The 21484-nt window shown below is 43.7% G+C and overlaps 1 non-coding gene across 1 annotated transcript; it reads left to right on the top strand.

The window, feature by feature from the left end:
• Window positions 1-860: 860 nt before the first annotated feature.
• Window positions 861-934, top strand: trnat-cgu (transfer RNA threonine (anticodon CGU)). The gene has a single exon. It is a non-coding gene; the product is annotated as a tRNA-Thr (tRNA).
• Window positions 935-21484: the final 20550 nt, after the last annotated feature.

Below are 21484 nucleotides of genomic sequence, written 5' to 3'. Positions count from 1 at the left end.
GATGGACGGCAAGGCAAGCATCTGATTGACAGTGGTCCGTGATCTGCTGTTATGCTACTATGCTACTGACCATTGGGGGAGCGATAGCAAGCAAGAGAGTTAGATATCGAGAGTCAAAGATAGATAGATAGATAGATGGTTGGATGGACGGCAAGGCAAGCATCTGATTGACAGTGGTCTATGATCTCCTGATATGCTACTATTCTACTGACCATTGTGGTAGCGATAGCAAGCAAGAGAGTTAGATATTGAGAGTCATAGATAGATAGATAGATAGATGGATGGACGGCAAGGCAAGCATCTGATTGACAGTGGTCCGTGATCTGCTGTTATGCTACTATGCTACTGACCATTGGGGGAGCGATAGCAAGCAAGAGAGTTAGATATCGAGAGTCATAGATAGATAGATAGATAGATGGATGGATGGACGGCAAGGCAAGCATCTGATTGACAGTGGTCCGTGATCTGCTGTTATGCTACTATGCTACTGACCATTGGGGGAGCGATAGCAAGCAAGAGAGTTAGATATCGAGAGTCAAAGATAGATAGATAGATAGATGGATGGATGGACGGAAAGGCAAGCATCTGATTGACAGTGGTCCGTGATCTGCTGTTATGCTACTATGCTACTTACCTAACGTCCAATTCCCATTGCCGCCCCTGGACAGTCGCAACAGGGAGCTTGTTGCTCCCGTCAACCTTACATTTTCACCTCTGTGTGCTTTCTTTGTTGCAGCCTGCATCCAGATTTTGTTTTGTTTTGTTTTGTTTTGTTTTGTTTTGTTTTGTTTTGTTTAATTTGTTTTGTTTTGTTTTGTTTCTTACACCTGAGTGTAGGCACTGGGGAATGGGAGAGTCCTGGCACCGTGGCTTAGTTGGTCAAAGCGCTTGTCTCGTAAACAGGAAACCCTGGGTTCGACTCCTAGCAGTGCCTTGGTTTATGTTGGCCTAGGCAATGGAAAGGAAGTTTCTAAACGCTCAATACATTTTTCCAAGATGGCCGTCCGCAGCAAGCAGCTTAAGGTTACTGTAGCCGCAGTCTGGCAAGCTGACCGCCCGAAGTAGAAATAATAACAGGGGGTGGGGGGAAAAGGTCAACAGCTAATCGATTACACCACAGAGACAGACAAAGGTGCTCCTGCTGACACGTTTGAAGAAGGGCAAAAGGAACACTGGATATGTCAGAAGTGGGACTTGAACTCCAGAGGAGACTGCAACATGAACGCAGCCTCTTAGACTGCTCGGACATCCTGACCACTCGGCAGGGTACTAGGAATGCGAGTAGTGGTCCAGGATTGCCTTCCGCAGCCTGAGCTGACCGAAGGACACTCACAAGGTGGAATAAAGTAGGCAGGTGAGGCAGGGATGCTGCCCTCACCTTGCTCTGACAAATTTAGAACCGTAAAAGGACGTGGCGGAAGATGTGGGGGCAGCAGGGGCACCAGGGGCAGCTCCTCATTAGTATAGTGGTGAGTATGTCTACCTGTCTTGCGGGAGACCGGGGATTGATTCCGGGGAGTGGTGGGGGAAGCCTACACAAAGGACTTGAGAACAAGAAAGAGAAAGGTGTGCAAACTGATGTCACACTGTGCAACGTTAATTAGCAACAGGAAGTACTTGATGGCAATGATAACGTGGAGCACTCTCCACTGCAGATCCCAAGCTCTCTTTTCAGCAGTGGCTGATACACACTGTGCCATACTGGCTCCCCCTTCCCCTCCTCCCCCCCAGCCTGTCCCTCCAGGGCATGTCAGTTAGCGGCAAGAGCTGCGTTTGGTGCCGGGCCTTCACACAGGCCCCATCCAGGGACAACTCCTGCGGACCCCTCCTCAACAGGGTCCCTGAGAGGCCTCCATCATACCTCAGGGAAGGGGGAAACCAGCAAATTGGGGAACTTGAACAGGGGCTCTGGGGTCTGGAGCTGGAGGAAACACTCCCTCAGCAGCAGTTTCCCTTCAGAAGGCAGGGTGGCACCGGCCTCGGCCGAGCAGAATACCTGTCCAGCGCAGGGAGCGCACACCCATTTTCCCTTCCAGGCTGTCCACAATCCTCCAGCCAGCAGATCATGCAGCTGGAACACCCCGGTCCAGATGATGGGCATCTGGAGCAGCCAGTGCAAGATGAGGGAGCTGTACACATGTCAGGCTGTGAGCAGCTGCCAGGCCCTCAACACACTGCGGTAGAACCCAGGAAGGTTGCCTGCTGCCAGCCTGCTAATGTCCATCAGGGACATTGCACTGTCCACCTGCAGCGTGCCAAATACAAACTCCTCCACACATCCTGCAGGTCATGCCTCTCCTGCAGCCCCCTCATCTCCCTGGCAGACTGGGAGTGCGGCTCAGTGTGGTTCCTGTCAAGTTTGTCATGCAGGGTGCAATTAAAATCAATAATTGTCATTGTCAAGCTGTTTTAACCCCCCCACTCTCTCCCTGCCATTTGTTGGTGCATATACATTTATAAAAACAAACAATCGTCTCTCAACTACTGCCTTGACAACAAGCAGGCGTCCTTCCACCACCTCAGTCATTAAAACAGAAACTAATCTAAAATGCCCTGAAAATAAAACTGTAACTCCTGCACTCTGTCTTGACCCATGACTAAAACAAATCTCGCCTTTCCAATTCCTGACCCACTCCCCCTCTAGCATGCTCTGTGTGCATCTGCATCTAAAAAGATCACGGACAGGCATTTCTGCTTGACATACTAAAACACAGCCGCTCTCTTTAACGCATCCATTCATACTTTAATTGTGTCCATTATAGAAGTAGAGTGAGTAACACACACAAAGAAAACAGACAGCAGAAAAAAATAAGTCAAGCACCCCCGTCCATTATTTTAAGTAGGTTTAGCAGACGCTTTTAATCCTATATCCTTCTTGATCTGTAAAGCGATCTGCTCCCTGTCCCTTCCTCATCGGGATACACCTGCTTCTCCACATCCCCCGCTATGGACTAGTTATCCATTGAAGTCTCCCCGTGCAGGTTTGAATCCTGCTGACTATGACGCCAAAGAATAGTGCCAGCCCCCCTAAGGCTTGTTGGCCCCCATTCGTAAAATCTGTTTCTCTCACACATTTTTTTGCAATCTCTCTCTCTCGCTCTATGACTTTATAATATATAAATCTACATATAGAGATTGGAATCTATTGGAATTATTGTGTTGCTCTTGCTCTTCCTCCTTTCTCTGGTCATTGGGGTGACATTTCTTTCTTGTTCCCAAGTCCTTTGTGTAGGCTTCCCCCCCTAGGTGGGGGAAGCAAAACCAGAGAAGGAGCCTGCTATCGGGAAATCAAACCCCAGTCTCCCGCATGACAGGCAGGGATACTCAACGCTATTCTAATGAGGAGCTGCCCTTGCAGCCCCCATATCTTCCGCCATGTCTTTTTCCAGTTCTAAAAGTTGAGGGCAGCCTATAAGCCTATAAGAACTGGCACATACAAGATCTGGGGGAGCTCAGGATCCCATGATGGGACCCACCTCCGGGGACGGTCAGTTCCCCCTGCTGGAGCCCGAGTCCAAGATCTTTTAATTAATTTATGGATGATTGTTTTTAAAACGATTTTAAAAATGAATCTTAATTGTTTTTAAAGATTTAGTTGTTTTTAAACCACTAATTGTTTTAGGGGTTTTTTGGTTTAGTTTTGTTATATTCTTTTGTCAAATACATTGACTGTTTTGGATTTAATTTTAAATGCATTGGACCTTTTTTGTTTGTTTTTTATTTTTACCTTTTTAATTGTTTTTTTTATTTTGTCCAATGCATTTTCAGTTATTTTCAATGTATTTGACTTTTAAGTTGGTGAGCAGTTTTGCTTTAATCACGTTTGTTTTGTTGTTTTGTGCACGTTTATTTTAAGTTAATTGTTTTGTTTTTCGTTAAAATCACAAAGATTTTAAATTTTTTTAAGTGATTTTAAGAATTGATTTTTAAAGATTTTAATCATAAGTATTAAAAAATTGAATTGTTTTTATGTAAATGTAAAATACTAAATACAATAAAATAGTATTCTAATGAGGAGCTGCCCTTGCAGCCCCCATATCTTCCGCCACGTCTTTTTCCAGTTCTAAAAGTTGAGGGCAGCATCGCTGCCTCCCCTGCCTGCTTTATTCCACATTGTGAGTGTCCTTCAGTCAGCTCAAGCTCCGGAAGGCAGTCCTTGACTGCTACTCATTTTGCTAGCACCCTCCCGGGTGGTCAGGATGGCCAAGTGGTCGAAGGTGCTGTGGTTAGGTTGTAGTTTCCCCTAGAGGCATGGGTTTGATTCCTGCTTTTGACATAGCCAGTGCTCCTTTATCTTGGAATTGGGTTTCTCTTCACCACCTGAAGGAGGACATGGAGTAGACTTTGCAGAGATTGGCATTTGTCTTTTTTTTTTCAGCAGAGGCAGTGTGGCGGCGACCCAGAATCCTTTGGAGTTCCTGATCCAGCGGTGTTCCTGTTCCGGTGCGAGGGAGGCCCAGCTGAGGATGAACCATCTGAAGGTCCTGCCTGGACCAGTGGGACCGAAGAGCAGGCTTCATGAAGGCAGCACCCCACGGGATACCAGGACCAGGTCTCAGCGGGAAGCAGCGCAGCCCACTGGAGCAGTGACTCCAGTCAGACCTTTTCACTGACATCAATCCACTGGAACCTCCACCACCAGCAGGAGACCTACCTCTAGTTTTCTGTTCCTTTGTTTAGTTTAGGAGACAAGCGGATGTCAAGACTCCAGTTCAGCAGGGAGGTCCTGCAAAAAGGTATGGGCTTTGCTGGTGAAGCTGCCGCATAAAGACAAAGACTTCTTCGAGGTAAGCTTTGTCAACCATGATTTGCTAGAGGAGTGCTACAGCGTGTATAGAAGGGAGAAATACAGGGAGCTGGCGGGTTTTGCGATGATAATCCTGTCGGATATTTGCTATAGAATAGTGACTGTGCAATTTTTCTGTGAGATGGTCTCAGGCAAGGACGTGAAGATCTGGCTTGAGAGGTTCAGTGAGCTCTCCACTCGAATAGTTGGATGTTGGATGTGGACGGTGTGTGGGGGGAATGTGGCAGTGCCGGATTCGATTGAGGCGGAGCGTGGAGAATCCAGAGAAGGTCTGCCACCTCCCCAATACTATACAGATCAGAGAAGCTAGGGGGCTGGTCTACTATGACGGGATGCCAAAACTCTGCAGGCGGTGTCAGGGCCGAGACCCCGTTGTTGCCCAGTGCACGTGTAAGTGTAGAGGAGGTCACCAGACACACGCCTGCAGAGAAAAGTTACTCTACTACCTCTGCAGCTGTGGGGGGCCATATCTATAAGAACTGCCTCCAGTCGTACACAAATAGAGTTGGGTCTCCCTTCTCACGATTCCATTCTGGACCCTGAGCCGGAACATGAGGGAGGCCCGGCGCGGGAGGAGGAGGGAGAGGGAGAAGAAGAACAGATATATGACCTGGCTCCAGAACCTCCCCCTACCCCAAAGGAACCACTTAAGAGAAAGGGGTAACAGTCAGAAGGGGGGGGTTGGGTGAAGGTGAGCAATAAAAAGAGAAAAGTGGTGGACAGAGAGGAGAAATAATGTCTCCTCTCTGGAGGCAGCCCAAGATAGTCGAGCTCCCCCCGGCCCACCCCTCGCTGGAGCCGAGGCAGAAGTTCCACTCCCTCCTCCAGCAAAAACGGAACATCGGGCCCTGCCTTGGTGGACCAGCCCCCTGAAAACCACTGAAAAGAAAACCAGACCCACCGCTCCTCCATGTGTGAGAGTGGAGAGCAGAGCCTCGGGAACCGGGTCGAAAGATAGTGTAGGTGAGACCGTCTTGCAGAAGAGAGCCAGCCCTCCCTCCAGCTGCGACAGGCAGGTGAGAAAGAAAGCCCTGGAACCGTTGTAGCTGGAGGGTGAATTAGATCAGGTGCTGGCTCGTATAGAAAGAAAGGCAAAGGACAGGAATATCGGCGCACACAGGTGTCGAAACCGCCAGCACAGAAGGGTGCCTCCTCTAGCCACCTCGGAGAAGGGGGATAGAGGAGCGGCAGGGCCACGGTCTCACCCAGGGGTCCCTGTTTTTATTATTATTATTATTATTATTATTATTATTATTATTATTATTATTATTTTTGTCATTTAGCTGACAATCTTATCCAGGGCGACTTACATTTGTACCCATTTATACAGCTGGGCATTTTACTGGTGCAATCTAAGTGAAGTACCTTGCTCAAGGGTACAACTGCACTGCCCCACCCAGGATTCGATGTTAGGGGCCAAAGCCTCCATGACAGAGGAGGAGTTGGCCAGACAGCCAAAGGAGAGGAAGAGAGAGGGGAAGAGATACCCCAACTACCCCATCCCTCTTGTTAAGAAGATCAAAGGTGGTGAGGGGGGGGGTAAAAGGCACTCCTCCTCCTAATAAGTCTGGTCCAGGGGTCCTTGGGCCCCCACCTCAGGGCTGCTCCTCAGGAGCAGAGTCCGACTTGACACGCTGGTCTCAGGAGTACAGACGTGAGTGAATCTTCCCATGTGCACCCAGACTGGTTCTCTGTCTCTCTCTCTCTCTGCAGGTCTGTGAGGAGCCGAGGCGCCAGCGCCTAGGCACCATCCACACAGATTGAGGATGCCGGCGAGGCAACCATGGCCTGCGGAGAGGAGTTAGCACAGCAGAGACAGGAACCGGTCCGGAGTGGAGCATCAGCACTGGGAAGCATAGAAAGAACATCTCTATCAGGACTGTGAGGGCCTCCTCTGCAGGATTGTTGATTTTAATTTTATAAAGACTGATTATGGTCTTTGTTTTAAATGGTTTTAAATCACAGGGTTTTGAGTTTTTTTTTATGTTTATGGTTTGTCTGATGTGCTGACTGTTTTTAAAATTAGAAAAAGATGTATTAGACTGTTTTGTATTGCTTTAGAAACATGTTTTGTTCTTTATTTTGTCTAATGCATTTACCGTTTTAAAACAACACATCAGATGTTTTTTTTTTCATTATAGCTATTTTGGCAGTTTGCCATATTTAATACAAATTGTTTTGATATTGAACACACTTTTGAATTCACTTGTTCTGTTTAAAACTTTTAAGGATTTTAAAAGTTTCAGAAATGATTTTAGAATTGTTTTTTAAAAACAGTTTTTAATCATGAGTATTAAAACTTTGTATGTTTAATTTTCGTAATGTAAAATACTCAAACAATAAAAACAGTGCTCCTTTTGCCCTTTTTGAAATGAGTCATGGTTGGCGCCTCCCTGGTCTGTTCCGCACGTGATCCAAAACGGTCTCAAAGACCAACTGCGCCGACTTTGGCTGATATTAGGGGAAATCATTCAGATGGCTTCTGGAAAATGATGTCGGTTACACCATGTACCTGATCACAAATGTACAGGAGGAAACAGCTAAAGGTTTCCTTCTTCACAAGGACACAGTAAGGACAGTTTAATGTCATTCATTGATTATGCACTGAGCCACAACAAAATTGAGGATCTTCTGAAATTTGAAACGCACAAGAAAGATGTGCCAATGGGACCTGAGAAATCTGAAGATGACAATCTTGTTGGATTTGGGGTGCGCGCTGAAGACACCTGGAGAGAGATTTCGATAAAGCGAAGCCGATGGTTATGCTGCATTTATTCTCAGCAGAAAATGTGTACCGGGGACAAAAATGCATAAGCTACAAAGTTACTTGCAGAGGAAAAGGGATCTTTTTTCTAGAGCTACCTCAACAGTGTCTGTGCTACTTGGGGCTGTTTCTGTTCCCTCGATGGTGTCTGTGCCCCCTCGGGCTGTTTCTGTTCCCTCAACAGTGTCTGTGCCTCCCCCACAAGAACCAGGCATGTAATTACTTCACTACTTCAAGTAGTAACGAATGTCATGAAGTTAAAAACAAAAATTAAATACTTAAATATTTTCTATTTACTAGATATACACCAATCAGCCATAACATTATGACCACCTGCCTAATATTGTGTAGGTCCCCCTTTTTCCACCAAAACAGCCCTGACCTGTCGAGGCATGGACTCCTGTAAGTCCAGTAAGTTGCGAGGTGGGGCCTCCATGGATCAGATTTGTTTGTCCAGCACATACCACAGATGCTCGATTTGATTGAGATCTGGGGAATTTGGAGGCCTAGTCAACACCCTGAACTCGTGATTCATCAGACCAGGCCACCTTTTTCCATTGCTCCGTGGTCCAGTTCTGATGCTCACGTGCCCATTGTAGGCACTTTCGGCAGTAGACAGGGGTCAGCATGGGCACCCTGACTAGTCTGCGGCTACGCAGCCCCATACGCAACAAACTGTGATGCACTGTGTGTTCCGACACCTTTCTATCAGAACCAGCATTAACTTTTTCTGTTGGATCGGACCACACGGGCCAGCCTTCAATCCCCACGTGCATCAATGAGCCTTGGCCGACCCATGACCCTGTCGCCGGTTCACTGCTTTTCCTTCCTAGGACCACTTTTGATAGATACTGACCACTGCAAACCGGGAACACCCGAGCTGCAGTTTTGGAGATGCTCTGACCCAGTCGTATAGCCATCACAATTTGGCCCATGTCAAAGTCACTCAGATCCTTACGCTTGCCCATTTTTCCTGCTTCTAACACATCAACTTTGAGGACAAAATGTTCACTTGCTGCCTAATATATCCCACCCACTGACAGGTGCCATGATAACGAGATTATCAGTGTTATTCACTTCACCTGTAAGTGGTCATGAATACCTGGATAAGGTAATGATAGATATATCACCATCTAAATTTACTGCACAAGCTTGTAAGTAAACGTTTATTATGTTATTTTGATTTTGAAACTAGTCAAAAGTGAAACAAGTTATCTATGTTCATTTCACATAGAAATGATCTTATTAGTGAATAAGGTGGCACAACCAAAGATAAAAACTTTAAACATGGAATATTGTTATTGCCATACTAATACTAACACTAACAATTAATCTGCTTCACAGTAAGAATATGAATAAACTTTTTTTAATACATTCAGAACGATCTAATTCTACAGTATCAAGACCACCTGGAGGTGACACTACCAACAAGGATGTATGCCAGTCAGATTGTAAATATGTATTACTTGCATAATCTTAATAAACATAACTTTCATTTGAAACATTTCTTTGTTTTTAAAACATAAGTCCACCTGTAAAGCCTACATCACCACTGTTATCAATGGTGTCAGAAGTGGCTCCATCTGGTCAAGCACAAGGTATGCTATTTACATTTCATTGATAAGTGTACTGAAATCACCATTATGTGCACATGCATACAAATACACAATTCATTGCTTTTGTTGTTTCACAAACCTAAGTTTTTGTCTGTACTGTCACTATATACATATTTTTCTTAATCTTTTACACTAAATAATTACCAGTTTAGAAAAAAATTAAACACTATAAAAAGATACTGATATTTTATATTTTATGCAGGTACAGAGTCTGTGACTGTGAGTGCCATTGCCAGCGCACCATTACAGAAAATAGTTGTGTACTGTGCAAGCTTTGTGGTCTGGACTAAAAATTATTCATATATTTTGCCTAAAGGTACACCCCTACCACCTACTTCCATACAAGTGTCATCATTTGCTTCTCCTCACACAATTAGTTTTGATAAAGGAATCAAGGGTTGGAGATGTTCTCAAGAGTGGAAGGTGTGGATGAAGACAGAATTAGAAGCCTTGGGACTGTGGCCTGGATCGCATCCTGTATGTCTCCCAATGAACAGTGTTTCGCTGTTTTGACTAAAGTATTTTCAGCTCCACCTATTCTTTATTTGGAAACCTGAGGATAGTACCATTATGAGCAGGTTGAAAAACAATTTCACACTTCGCTGCTTACATGGATGTTCTCAGCCACTGATAGTCTCATCTGGGGTGGGAAGACCCAGAGTGATTGTTGGCATCAGTGGTCAATATTATATATTTACATCCAGACTGTGCTGTAAAGCATGAAAAAAGCACTGGTTTGCTGACAATCCACAATGGCTGGAAAAACTTTCTCTGAGGTATACCAACATTTTACTGATTGTCTGATACAGAAGCATCAATGTCAAGAGTCAGTCATCAACAAGTTTACACAGGGCACATTTGGGCAAGTAATGAGATCTGACCACACCAGGAAAGTTGTCTTATTAAATTTGTGAGAGATAGAAACATTATCCCCATAACTCAGGTCATACCAGGCAGGTCACCTTCATAAAAAAAGTTAAAATAACGAATTGATATCTGACTAACGGCCGGATTAAATCAAAACTTTGACCCACCCGCTAATAGCAAACTACAAACCTGTACATCATAGTGGTTACATTTATGATTAGAAGAAAATGGCATCTTACTAAAAATGAAGCTGCAACTGAGTACAGTTCTGTAGTTTTCTATTAGCAGGTGGGTCAAAGTTTAGATTTAATCCCAGCCTAATTGTGCTGTACATAAATAGTAATGCATCTTAAAGCAAGGGTGAAAAACACCTCTTTATCACATACAGTGAGGGAAAAAAGTATTTGATCCCCTGCTGATTTTGTACGTTTGCCCACTGACAAAGAAATGATCAGTCTATAATTTTAATGGTAGGTGTATTTTAACAGTGAGAGACAGAATAACAACAAAAAAATCCAGAAAAACGCATTTCAAAAAAGTTATAAATTGATTTGCATGTTAATGAGGGAAATAAGTATTTGATCCCCTAGCAATCAGCAAGATTTCTGGCTCCCAGGTGTCTTTTATACAGGTAACGAGCTGAGATTAGGAGCACTCTCTTAAAGGGAGTGCTCCTAATCTCAGTTTGTTACCTGTATAAAAGACACCTGTCCAAAGACTCAATCAATCAATCAGATTCCAAACTCTCCACCATGGCCAAGACCAAAGAGTTGTCCAAGGATGTCAGGGACAAGATTGTAGACCTACACAAGGCTGGAATGGGCTACAAGACCATCGCCAAGCAGCTTGGTGAGAAGGTGACAACAGTTGGTGTGATTATTCGCAAATGGAAGAAACACAAAATAACTGTCAGTCTCCCTCAGTCTGGGGCTCCATGCCAGATCTCACCTCATGGAGTTTCAATGATCATGAGAACGGTGAGGAATCAGCCCAGAACTACATGGGAGGATCTTGTTAATGATCTCAAGGCAGCTGGGACCATAGTCACCAAGAAAACAATTGGTAACGCACTACACCGTGAAATCCTGCAGCGCCCGCAAGGTCCCCCTGCTCAAGAAAGCACATGTACAGGCCCGTCTGAAGTTTGCCAATGAACATCTGAATGATTCAGAGGAGAACTGTGTGAAAGTGTTGTGGTCAGATGAGACCAAAATTGAGCTCTCTGGCATCAACTCAATTTGCTATGTTTGGAGGAGGAGGAATGACCCCAAGAACACCATCCCCACCGTCAAACATGGAGGTGTAAACATTATGCTTTGGGGGTGTTTTTCTGCTAAGGGGACTGGCACCGCATTAAAGGGACGATGGACAGGGCCATGTACTCTCAAATCTTGGGTGAGAACCTCCTTCCCTCAGCCAGGGCATTGTAAATGGGTCGTGGATGGGTATTCCAGCATGGCAATAAAATATTCTAATAATATTTTAAAAGTGCCTCAAAGCTAACCATATTGTGATCACAATTTGCCATTGGTTCTCTAACTACTGTCCCCCTGACTCTGTCTTGGTCATTTGAAAAGATCAAGTCAATACATGCACTCTCCCCAGTTGGTTCAATAACAAACTGAGTTAGAAAGCAGTCATTTACAATCTCAACCATTTCGATTTCTGCTTCTGTAGTCCCCACTGGGCTTTCCCAGTCTAAGTTTGGGAAATTGAAATCCCATTATAACAGCCACATCCTTGCTACATGCAGTCCTGATTACACTGTACAATGCAACATCTTGCTGAATATCTGAGTTTGGTGGCCTGTAACACACTCCTACCACTAATCCTCCAGATCTCTTGTTCAAAAGTTTCACCCACAAAGATTCTGTTCCATTACTGGGATCTAATATGAGTTCTTCTGCCTCAATGTCATTTTTGACATATAATGCTACCCCACCCCCTCTTCGATTTTGCCTGTCTCTCCTAAACTGTGTGTATCCTTCCAACTTGTATTCATCCCCATCATTTTCTGTAAGCCATGTTTCTGTCACTCCTACAACATCATAGTCACATGCCAGCACTGTGGCTTCCAAGTCTAACATCTTGTTCCTTATACTCCTGGCATTGATGTACAAACATTTCAGGACTTTCCTACTAGTGGGTTCCCTTTGTTTTCTTTCCTTAGAGGAACATCTCCCATTGTCATAGCTCCCTGTCCCCCTGGTTCCTAGTTTAAATGATTCTCAATTTCACTGCACATACGCTCTCCCAATGCATTAGCCCCCCTTCTGTTTAGATGTAGACTGTCCATTTTGTACAGGTCCCATCTATCCCAGAAGAAAGACCAATGCTCTATAAACCTAAACCCCTCTTCCCTACACCAAGCTTTCAACCATGTGTTAAACTTTCTAATCTCTGCCTGTCTCCCTGGCCTGGCACGTGGTAACGGAAGTATTTCAGAGAAAACTACCGTGGAGGTTCTGCTGTTTAGTTTTGTTCCTAACTCTTTAAATTTGTCTTGCAGAACCTCTGTCCTACCTTTTCCTATGTCATTGGTTCCAATGTAGACCATGACCAGTGGATTCCCTCCGGCTTTGGCCAGTAGCCCGTCTACTAGTTTAGGGAGATCTACAACCTGAGCACCAGGCAGGCAAGATACCATGCGGGTCTCCTTGTCACTAGAACACACTGTGTGATCTACACCGCAAGAATTGAGTCTCCTACTAGAACTACCTCCCTCTTCTGGGGGGGAGTGTGCACCATGGTGCTCTGGTGCTCAACTGCCCCCAGATCACCCTCTGAGCTGTCACTGTCCAACTCTGTGTCCAGCAGTTGGAACCTGTTGAGCAATTCTAGCTCTTGGGGTGTCTCTAGGGGTTGTGCATGCCCTTTTCTGTGGTTACGACCTACTGTAACCCAGCAGTTCTCTACACTGTCCTGCTCTAAGGTCTCAACTCTCCTAGGTTTTGTAGAACACACCATCTCTCTCATGGGCTGATTGACCAATTCTTCTATATCCCTAATACAGTACAGATCGACAAGCTGAGCCTCAAGATCACAAACCTTGATCTCTAGGATTTCAACCTGTTGACAACGTTCACAAATGAAACTTTCTTGGATGAGTTCATGCAGGAAGGCAATCATTCTGCAAATCTGACACTGTAGTGGCCACATGCTTCTAAATGTTAGTTTTTTTGTTTTTTTTTTGTCTCTTGGTTCCAATTGCCTAGTCAACTGCCTAAATTTTGTCAGTAAGAAACAGCTGTTTAAGTAGCTTTTGTCTACCTACCCCCAATTCACACCAAACAGGCCACACCTGGCTCCTCCTGCAACAGAAAAGGTTGTGTGTGTGTTTGTATACATTTCAGCGAGAAAGTGAATTTAAATACATTTTTTTATTTGTTTGTTTAACAAAAGACTGGTGTAGGAATTCCTCTCCTGAGCCCCGGTGAAGCTGCCCAGATGTCTGATGAAGATGAAGGTGTCAGCACTGCTGATGAGTCTGACAATGATGACGAGGACCCTGACCATGGCAGTGAGGATGAAAACAGCACCTCTGACATTGACGGGGGAGTTGGGCAATCAGCAGAAAGAGAGGTAACTATAAAGGCCCTAGAACCTTATATAGTCATGTGCTTATTTACTTAGAGACTCATTTCAGTTTTAAGTGTTATTTTCTTTTCTCTTCATTAGAATAATGGTGGCCCTGACACCAGTGACATTGATTCCTCTGCCGGCTCTTTAAGACCCAGAACAAGACTGACCATTGCATGCTTCTGTTCTTGCCTTGCTAGAACCCACAAGAGTTTTGATTCAGACAGTGAAGGTGGGAGATATAATTGTAAATACCAGGATGAGCATGTTAGACTGGTGATGAGACATACTGTAAAGGCCAGTGTCGCCCTTGTGTTAAAACATTGTATAGGCCGTGAATTAGTTGATAAATGTGAAGCCTGTCTGATAGGAGACCCCAGCCAACTACATCACATCTGTCTAACTTTAGATCATGAGCAAGGTAGTGTCTGGAGTAGTGTAGCTCTTATATGCGACAAAATAAGTGTCACAAGTTTGCTAAACGTTTTGTTATGTGTTGCTCGTACCCTACGTGGAATGAGTATAAACAAGCAGACTGAGAAAGAAGTGAAAACTCTTTTGCATAGCCTAGAAACATGCGCTCTACCTTCAAGATGGTTTAGTGACTTGTTAGAAAGTGTGGATGAGAAAGTAATGCAAATAGATAGTCTTATCTTGTGTTTTACAAACATAAATAAAATACTGTTTGTGTCTGCTCTGCTTTTCTGTATAATAAGACATTACATTTTAATTCCTATATTTTTTCAGAGAAAGAAAGCCCTGGGACCTTGGAATTACGTTTACGTATGTTTGAGGAATCTTGTCATCCTCATTCTAATAGCTTGCAAGATTGGTGATTTGTATGATACTGGTAATTCTGATGTGAAATCTCTAGTTGAGGATGTTGAGAAAACAGTGGAGGCACTTCCCAATGTGCTCAAGAGAATGCTGTATAAAGAGTCACCGCCTGGTGAATCTGCTTTTACAGCTGTCCAAAAAGTTCTGCAGAGTTCTTTTGGAAATACTATTCCTATCATGACCAAACCCAATTTCTACACTGTGCTAGACAGAATAGCCATGATCAGTGTCACAGCCCTTGCCATTAAACAAGTAGAGGGAGTTGCTAGTGCAGTACAATTCAGTTGTTTCTTCCTGGCTGCTGTAGGTGTTCGGGAAGCGGGGTCATTGGTCACCTGTGTCAGTATCTAATCTCACTGTCTACATCTGACCTGATGCCTTGTTATCATGTTTTAGAACTGTCACAATAAAATACTGACATTGATGCATATTTTACCGAGTGTCATTTTTTGAATGTCTATACCTTTCTTTTTCTTTTATTTTGCTAACACTGTACCATCCCAAACCTAATCATAAAATATATAACATAAAAACATCACACTCACATCACTAAACACAGTTTAAAATACTTTTTATTAAAACTTTATTTTATTTTATATTGCCAACACCATATCATACCAAACCTAGTCATAAAACATATAACCTAAAACAAATAATAATATGTTTAACTGTTGTCAAGATGACCTGTGCCCTTTCCAAAATTACTGTCAGCCTAACAAGATGGCGGTCATCCTAACAAGATGGCTGACTAGAGAGGGTCAAAGGGTAAACTCGGGGGGTGGTAGGAAGGAGGAGATGGTTCCGGTTCAAAGGTTAACCGGGGGTAAGGAGGGGGCTTTGTGGCCCATGGGGCATCTGGGTAAGGAGGGGGCTTCCTGGCCCATGGGACATCTGGGTGAGGAGGGGCTTCCTGGCCCATGAGGCATCTGGGTGAGGAGGGGCTTCCGGCTGTCACTTTGACATAAGCTGCCATTATCACTACTGAACAGATTGTTCAATAAATCATGGACAGCAGCAGCAGTAACTAATATGACTAAAACATGTTTGGTTTCTATGGATGGTTCATCAGCAGGGAAAACTCAGGTTATTTTACTGTTCCACAAAAGTGTTCAAATTGTATGGGTCTGAAGGTCTGACTGATTCAGGAATGCCTTTTGAGCAGTTTATTACAACCATGTATTTCCAGAGGGTGCTTGATGCCACAAAACAAAGAGTAGTGCAGAAGAATGAAAAGAAGAGGAAGCAGCCTGAACCCCACCCTGCTGGCTGACTGTGCCGCTTCTGCCAGCTACAATTACAACAGGGGCCAAACAGACCCCACGTCCATACAATGTTACCAGGAGTGGCTGGAAAATACATATACTGTCCGACCAAGGTGTCTGAACATTGCAAAAATCTGGGCATGACACAGGAGATAACATGGACAGAAATGCAATCCTCAGAGAGAGATTGGCAGAGAGAGAAAGGAAAATAAAATGGTTTGTCTTCCAGCAATAGCCCCCTCTGAGAGGATGATGAGGCAAAACCCACCTCAGAGGCACCCTACCATGGAGGACTAACAGGGCACCCACACCCCAAGGTCTGACGAGCCATGGCCTCCCAAGCGATATCCTTCTTGGTATGTGTGGTGCCCAGAACTGTACACAGTATTCCAGATGAGGTCTAACTAGTGCATTGTCTTAACATTACTTCCCTTGTTTTAAATTCTACACTTTTGACAATATACCCTAACATTCTGATTGCCTTTTTTATTGCTTCCCCACATTGCTTGGATGGAGAAAGTGAGGAGTCCACGTAGACTCCTAGGTCTTTCTCATGCATTACTTCATCTAGTTCTATTCCTTCCATTGTGTAATTATAGTGGACATTTGTGTTACCTGTATGTAATACCTTGCATTTGTCCACATTGAATTTCATCTGCTAGGTGTCGGCACACAACTGAATATTATCTAAGTCCCTTTGAATAACCTGTGCTGCCGAGATTGTATCTGCTGAGCCACCTATTTTACTATCATCTACAAATTTGACAAGTTTGCTAACTATCCCAGAGTCTAGATCATTAATATAGATTAGAAAAAGCAAAGGCCCTAGTACTGATCCCTGTGGAACTCCACTAACAACCTCACTCCAGTTAGAAGCAACTCCTCTAATCGACACCCTCTGCTTCCTATACATCAACCAGTTCATAATCCATCTACTTACATTACCCTGAATGCCTACAGCTTCCAATTTGACGTGTGAACAGAGAGCTCCTGCGATATTTCAATTTTCTTCAGCAAACGTTATTTTCTTGTTTTTATTTTAAGCGATGAACTGCAGTATATTATGTGTATTATTGTTTTAAAACCATGTCTAAACAAAAAGGCAAGAAGGGGCCAGCGATGGAGGCGACTCAACCCGATTCGGATTCAGGCATGACTGGGGCTGGCAATCCCTCACCAGAAAGTGGCGGAGACCTGGCCTTTCTTGTTGATCTGAAATGCGTGAGGCTATTGCTACTCTTAAGGGCACTCGTATGGCAGCCGACTGCAGGAGGTAGAGAGGTCTCTGAGCGACATATCTGACAGGGTGACGGAAGCCTCTTGCAGCGGCCTTTCTGCAGAGAATGAGATGCTCAAATGGAAAGTAAAGGATTTAGGTGGAAGGGGACGGAGGAACAACCTGTGTGTTGTTGGTGTAGTGAAAGGAGTGGAGGGTCGTGATCCTACTACTTTCCTGTCGTAGTTCTTTGTTGATGTCGTTGGGAAGAATAAGTCGGACTCCCTGCCTGTTCTGGATCGTGCTCACCGATCGATAATGCCAAGACCTAGGGAAGGAGACAGGCCCCGTCACATTATTCTTAGGGTGCACTACTTCCAGGTTAAGGAGTAGATTCAACGGCTATCGAGAGAGCTATCTAAGGGAGATTATGACCACTGACAGGTGAAGTGATTAACACTGATAATCTAGTTATCATGGCACCTGTCAGTGGGTGGGATATATTAGGCAGCAAGTGAACATTTTGTCCTCAAAGTTGATGTGTTAGAAGCAGGAAAAATGGGCAAGCATAAGGATCTGAGCGACTTTGACAAGGGCCAAATTGGCTAGACGACTGGGTCAGAGCATCTCCAAAACAGCAGCTCATGTGGGGTGTTCCTGGTCTGCAGTGGTCAGTACCTATCAAAAGTGGTCCTAGGAAGGAAAAGTAGTGAACCGGCGACAGGGTTATGGGTCAGCCAATGCTCATTGAAGCACATGGGGAGCGAAGGCTGGCCTGTGTGGTCCAATCCAACAGATGAGCTACTGTAGCTCAAATTGCTGAAAAAGTTAATTCTGGTTCTGATAGAAAGGTGTTACATATTGATTACTTTTAGACAATAAGCTACTCCCTTCTGTTAACTCTTGCATTTATGATAGTATAGTAATATCTGATCAAGCCCCTTTTGAATTAACGCTTCTATAATCAATCTCCACCTTGGGGTCCTTGGCAATTTAATTCTCAATTTAATTCCCTATTATAAGTTTATTATTTTGCAGATAGGTCTGTTCCTACATATCAACACTATCCCAGTCATCTCCAATTCCACAGTATGGGAGACCCTGAGAATTTACCTGCATGGAAAAATAATTTCATACGTTGCTCAAACTAATAAACAGCAATCACCTGACCTCTATAAGGATCGATTAACTCTGCAGACTGAATTCAAATTCTTGTCTATCAAGCAGGCTGAACATCTACTATATAAGTCCTGCCATACTATGTATGAACATGGGGACAAAGCAAGTAAAATCCTGGCTCATCAATTGCGTCAGTCTGTAGCTGCCAATTTAATTACTGAGATTCGCACGCATACTGGCTCAACCACTGTGGATCAGCAAGAAATACATGGATTTAGGGTCTTTTATTCCACTCTATACACTTCTGATTTCCCTTCTGTACAATTCTTTATTTGATAACTTAGATATTCCTGCAATTAATCCTGAATCTAAAGCAAGCTTAAAACAGCCTCTTTCTCTTGAAGAGGGCAATTCAGTCAATGCAGAGTGGTAAGTCTCCAGGTCCAGACTGGTTTCCAGTGGAATTTTATTAAAAAATCTGCCCTCAACTTGCCCCTTTGCTCAGTTCTGCATTTTTAAAATCCTTCACTTCATTGTCCCTACCTCCAACCTATGTCAAGCATCTATTTAATTGTTATTAAAAAAGGACAAGAACCCCTTGAACTGTGCTTCGTATCATCCCATCTCCCCTCTTAACACAAATGTAAATATCCTTGCCAAGACTTTGGCACATCGGCTTGAGGCAGTCCTACCTTCAGTAATCTCGCTTGACCAAACAGGGTTAATACATTGATTAATGCTGTGTGCGTTATATATACTTACACCTGGAAAAGCAAAGTATATCACTAAGGGGCAAATAGCAGCAATTCGTTTTTACTAATGCACCTGACCGAGTATGTCAATTTTTTCGGGTATAGCTCACACAGGAAACTTCTCATGTTCATCCTTTCAACGTTACAGCAAAGACCAAGCGATTCTGCACAGTTCAGTATATAACATGTCACCATAAATTACGATTTCACTGAGAGAGAAGAGGACACCCCTCGAGTGAAGTCATTCACTTGTGGTGGCACTCGATTTCAGTTTGAAATGACTTTATATTCAAATTATATTTTTAGTTTCGCTTTAATTTTCTCTTGTACTTCTTCCCTGTTTCTCTACAGCTTAAACAATCCCTCAATATAAACACATCTCAGTTCACAGTATTTGTATTTGCATGCAGAAGTCTTTGTGTGTTTGAACGAATACTTTCCACTCTAATACTGTACTGTTGCAAGTGACTGATTGTGACTTAGGGCAGGATTAAATCAAAAATGTTTGCGCTGCGAGTCGCTTGCAGAAGCATTAGCAGCATGACTGCGAGTGGAAATTGCGCTGCTAAACTATCGTGGTATTAAATCTGACCCCATTTGCGCCGCAAAACGACCTTCTCTCAGCTCCTTTCTGGCACAATGAGAGAGAATAAAACACAACTTTCACACAGCCGCTACTACAACACTACACCACTATACTCAGTCGCGCTTTCATGTTTAGTTAGATGCTACTCTCGTCTAATTTTTAAAGTAACTCCCATGATGTACAGTTGTGTAGTTTGCTATTAGCGGCTGGTTAAAGTTGTAGTTAATCCCGCCCAACAATACATTGGGAGTGGTTACATTTTCGCTGCATTAAATCAAGAAAATATCTGCGAGAAAACACCCTGAAAATGCTCTCGCAGTCTAAAGCCTCTCGCGGTTAAGGCACAGTGAAGAGAAAGCGCAGCTCCGGCTTTATTCACAGTGCGGCTCTGTGTCAGTGAAATAACTGTGTACAATGCGATAATAATACATTAGATGTTGCGCCCAACATCTACATAAACGAAATGTTGCTTATTATTCGTGCACATAGAGAAAATATATATTTATATTGTTTTGTTCAGCAATGTGTCCGTGTTCGTTTTGTTTCGTTTTGGTTTCATTACTTGTTTATTCTGCTCTTGCTTTCTTCCTTTCATGTCTTAACAATTGATTCCTTCTTATCAGATCTTTCTTGGGAAAAGTGCTACTATCAAGTGTATATACACTATCAAGTGTGTATTACATCTCACTCGTACTCACTACAATGATGTATATTAAGCCTATACCCTATGTTACGGGGGTGTTTCCATGTTTGATACATTTGGATACACGGATTGAATGTGGACTGTGATTGATGCATTTTGTAGCTGATGTTGGACAGTACAGTATTTCTACAGTTCACGCATCTCTCTCTACAGGCTGCTCGGTGCTTCTCACTGACAGTTATAGGGGCTGGAAAACGGTGTTTCTACAGACGCATAATGGGGGGGAGTTTGGACGCTGTTCTCCGTTGCTTCGTACGTCTTTGATCGTAATATTTTTAGGGGGGCTGACAGAAAATGTAGGGGGGCTGGAGCCCCACTGAATAGGGTCTAGCGACGCCCGTGGGCTATATGTATATTTGGGAATGAAGGCGACTTTTAAGACACAAACACTACATCGAATTACACTGTCAGCAGCTGTATAATTGCTATTATGAATATGTACACAAAAAGGTAAAGCATCTGGAGACGTCTGGATGACATTTATAGAATATTGTTACAGGCATATATGGTTGTATAACTTGCAAGCCAGTACACATATAAGTGTGTGATGTTTAGGCACTGCACATTGGGTGCAAAAACCCCCCCACACACAAAAAAAAAAAATATATATATATATATATACAGTGAGGGAAAAAAGCATTTGATCCCCTGCTGATTTTGTACGTTTGCCTACTAACAAAGAAATGATCAGTCTATAATTTTAATGGTAGGTGTATTTTAACAGTGAGAGACAGAAAAACAACAAAAGAATCCTGAAAACCGCATTTCAAAAAAGTTATAAATTGATTTGTATGTTAATGAGGGAAATAAGTATTTGATCCCCTATCAATCAGCATGATTTCTGGCTCCCAGGTGTCTTTTATACAGGTAACGAGCTGAGATTAGGAGCACTCTCTTAAAGGGAGAGCTTCTAATCTCAGCTCGTTACCTGTATAAAAGACACCTGTCCACAGAAGCAATCAATCAATCAGATTCCAAACTCTCCACCATGGCCAAGATCAAAGAGCTGTCCAAGGATGTCAGGGACAAGATTGTAGACCTACACAAGGCTGGAATGGGCTACAAGACCGTCGCCAAGCAGCTTGGTGAGAAGGTGACAACAGTTGGTGCGATTATTCGCAAATGGAAGAAACACAAAATAACTGTCAGTCTCCCTCGGTCTGGGGCTCCATGCAAGATCTCACCTTGTGGAGTTTCAATGTTCATGAGAACGGTGAGGAATCAGCCCAGAACTACATGGGAGGATCTTGTTAATGATCTCAAGGCAGCTGGGACCATAGTCACCAAGAAAACAATTGGTAACACACTATGCCGTGAAGGACTGAAATCCTGCAGCGCCCGCAAGGCCCCCCTGCTCAAGAAAGCACATGTACAGG

This window comes from Amia ocellicauda, chromosome 2, assembly GCF_036373705.1.
Source record: "Amia ocellicauda isolate fAmiCal2 chromosome 2, fAmiCal2.hap1, whole genome shotgun sequence".
NCBI lineage: Eukaryota > Metazoa > Chordata > Actinopteri > Amiiformes > Amiidae > Amia > Amia ocellicauda.
This window is presented reverse-complemented; position numbering and strand designations above follow the sequence as displayed.